Consider the following 2,648-nt stretch of genomic DNA (forward strand, 5'->3'; position numbering starts at 1 on the left):
CGCGCCCGCCGTCGTAGCCACGGCGTGGAAGCTCATGCACCCCAAGCTCTGCCGGGGATCGATGAGATGCAACGAGAAGAAGTGGCGGAGGAGTGCCACGAAAGGAGCGATGCCCACCATGGCCTCGCATAAGAAGGCGAAGATGGCAAGAAGGGTCACAGATTGAGGGTCGAGATGGAGCATGTGGATCTGATAATGCTCGAGCACTGCGTTGAAGAAGGCGGAGAAGGGAGGAATCAGGCCAGCCCAGAGGTACTCTATGAAGATCGGAACCTCGGTGACTGCCCGAGCCATGCGAGCGCGAGACGTGGGCCAATCCACTATCTCTCCCCACTCGTTGAAACTGGAGGCAAGCATGGGGCGCACCTTGTCCATGGCCTTGTCGTTGAGCACCCGAGTCCGGCCGAGCGCCGGCTCGAAGGATGGAGGCGCAGTTGGCGGAGACAGAGGTTTCTTCCCCTTTTCGGCTTGTTTCAGCGTCATGGCGGTGAAGCAGGCGGAGCGCAAGTCAGATTGGGAGGGCAGAGCAGGGCCTTGAGGAAGCAGGGAGATTGGAAGAGCAAGGTGTGGCGAAGGAAGAATAACTGTGTAAGAGGCGGGGGGCGCATAGCCAGTCGGATTCAAAGGCAGCATGGGGAAGCGGAGACGCCCACATCCAATCAACCACCACACTCAACCGAGGCCGCAGGCTTTTGGGGGCCCGCGGTGCTCCGTACTTGACCCTTGGCTTTGCCGCAAAGCCAAGCCCGAGCGCACCTTGGGCCCGGGGGCTACTGTCGGCGTTCTGGGAATGGGGGTCCCCAGACTTGCCTGCCTGCAGCCCGCGGCGTGGCTAAGCCAGCAGGCCGTACGGCCCATCTTCATCAACAAGGCATCCAAGACCCTCGCAGGACACGAGAACTCCTCTAGAGTGGCCTAGTCAGGCAGGCTCACGAGGAGCGGAGATATCAAGGCAAGGAAAACCTCACAAGGCTCTCGTGATGTGAGCCATGACAATCGACACCAAGCGGGCGCCAGGCAGGCCCCAGCACGCGCAGGGTCCTTATTTCCTCTTTGGTGCTAAGGAGGCCAGCGTAGGCGAGGAGCACCGAGGCATCAGGAAAAGGTTGCCATATCGGTGCAACAAGACCAGGACCAGAAGGACGGCGAGATGGAAGTCATCGTGGAGCCCAAGACGGCGTCACCACCAGAGCCTTTCACAGGCGGAGACCACCTTTGTCAGGATGGCTTGTACTAGCCGTCCCCCTTCAAATTTGCCCGCTGTTGTTGGCTCCCTTCCCGCTCAATATTTGGGAAGAGGGCCAGGGCCTATATAAGTAGAGCTAGCCACCACAGTAGGAGCATCGAGCAGTTCATCCAGCTCTCACCCACACAAGTTAGCCAAGCACGAGAACACCTCAACCTCAGGAGGCTGTTCTTCCCCTTCTATTGTTCATCATCAGCCCTAGAGGCAATCCACCACCACCACACTGGAGTAGGGTATTACACCACAACGGTGGCCTGAACCAGTATAAATCTTGTGTCTTTCTGTGTTGCGAGTTCATCGAGTTCGTCCACGAGATCTTAGCGAGCTAGGGCGTAGATCGGTGGGAGGAAAAGACTTTGCACGCACCCCAATGTTCGAACCTTAAGGGTTTGCCAGAACCCCACATCCAACATTTGGTGCGCCAGGTAGGGGTGCGCCGGAGCTTCTTCTTCACCAATCGACTTGCAGACGCTCCGCGACCTTGATGTCCGATGACCCAAGAGCTAACTTCAACCACTGGGCAGCCTGGCCAGCCCGGTTCGGCGTTGAAAAAGTTTGAGAACATCAAAAGTATGAGTCAATTGCTTGGCTTGTCACCAGGGTTGTGCATGATTTAAATATGTTGTGTGATGAAGATGGAGCATAGCCAGGCTATATGATTTTGTAGGGATAAACTTTCTTTGGCCATGTTATTTTGAGAAGACAGAATTATCTTGTTAGTATTCTTGAAGTTTTACTATTTTTATGTCAATATTAAACTTTTGTTTTGAATCATTCGGATCTGAACATTAATGCCACAATAGAGAAAATTATATGGATATATATGTTAGGTAGCATTCTGTATCAAAAATTCTGTTTTTATCATTTACCTATTCGAGGACGAGCAGGAATTAAGCTTGGGGATGCTTGATACGTCTCCAACATATCTATAATTTTTTGTTGTTCCATGCTATTATATTATCTGTTTTCGATGTTTTATATGCATTATTATGCTATTTTATATTATTTTTGGGACTAACCTATTAACCTAGAGCCCAGTGCCAGTTTCTGTTTTCCCCTTTTTTAGAGCTTCATTGAAAAGGAATATCAAATGGAGTCCAAACGGAATAAAACTTTCGCGATGATTTTTCTTGGACCAGAAGACATCTAGAGGACTTGGAGTGCAAGTCAGAGAAGCCGCGAGGCGGCCACAAGGACGGAGGGTGCGCTCCCACCCTTATGGGCCCCTCATGACTCCACCGACCTATTTCTTCCGCCTATATATTCACAAATATTCCCAAACCAACTAGGAGAGCCACGAAAACACTTTTCCACCGCCGCAACCTTCTGTACCCGTGAGATCCAATCTAGGGGCATTATCCTGCATCCTACCGGAGGGGGACTCAATCACGGAGGGCTTCTA

Source organism: Triticum aestivum, chromosome 3A (genome assembly GCF_018294505.1).
Source record: "Triticum aestivum cultivar Chinese Spring chromosome 3A, IWGSC CS RefSeq v2.1, whole genome shotgun sequence".
NCBI lineage: Eukaryota > Viridiplantae > Streptophyta > Magnoliopsida > Poales > Poaceae > Triticum > Triticum aestivum.